This window comes from Triticum dicoccoides, chromosome 2B (genome assembly GCF_002162155.2).
Source record: "Triticum dicoccoides isolate Atlit2015 ecotype Zavitan chromosome 2B, WEW_v2.0, whole genome shotgun sequence".
In the NCBI taxonomy this organism is placed as follows: Eukaryota; Viridiplantae; Streptophyta; class Magnoliopsida; order Poales; family Poaceae; genus Triticum; species Triticum dicoccoides.
In genome coordinates, this window is record NC_041383.1 from 652,958,791 (window position 1) to 652,959,671 (window position 881).

The following is an 881-nucleotide window of genomic DNA, read 5'->3' on the forward strand; positions in this document are numbered from 1 at the left end:
AAGCATTTGACCGCAGTTACTCTGTTAGTATATACTTATGTGACATACAATTGATGTCCTTGAATCCGGATTCCAAATTGCTTGTCCGTGATTACAATTTTGTATCACAAAATCTACAATAGTGTAATTGACTGCCAAAGGCTTGTCCTAACTAAAGCTAATATGTGAAGTACTATTTTGAAATGGATCCTCAGAAGCAGAGGTAATTGCACAATTTTTTTATATCACCAACTATTGTTCTTGATTTTGCAGAGAACCTATTGTATTGGTTTGCTGCACAAAACACCAGATATTGGTGTTATCTGTTGTAGCTAAGTCTAATCCAGCATTTAGGTAGTTGTACATAATTTTTGACAAGTGAATCTCATTGGTAAGTGCATGGGTGGCAAAAAAAAGGCCACATCAGCAGTCTAACTAAAAAACCTTTTCTGTTGAATTTTTCAAGAGTAGTATTGGGTATAGTATGATTTACTGTCTTTTTTTCCTTTTACTGAGAATGTTAAATTAGAAAAACCGAGCCATCGAACATTCCCATGATAACCTGGTCAATTGATGGTCGGTTTTCTTATCACGCGTGCACTTACAAGCGGGGTCCTCCTATAAAAATCAAATCAACATACCTGACGTTGGATTAGACCTAGCTGCAACAGATTACACCACTGTATGGCGTTTTGTACAACAAACCTATAGTGTAAAACCATCACCAATTAGTTAGCGGTTTGTGTAATTTCCTCTTGGAAAGAATTTAGCTTATGTAACCATGTGTCCCGAACATGACCCTAAATGCGGTACACTTTCAATAAGAATCTAAATAAAATGCTTTCAGTGAGAATCTAAAAATCATCGACGAAAAGAGAGAAAGAAAGAGAGGGAGGGAGATT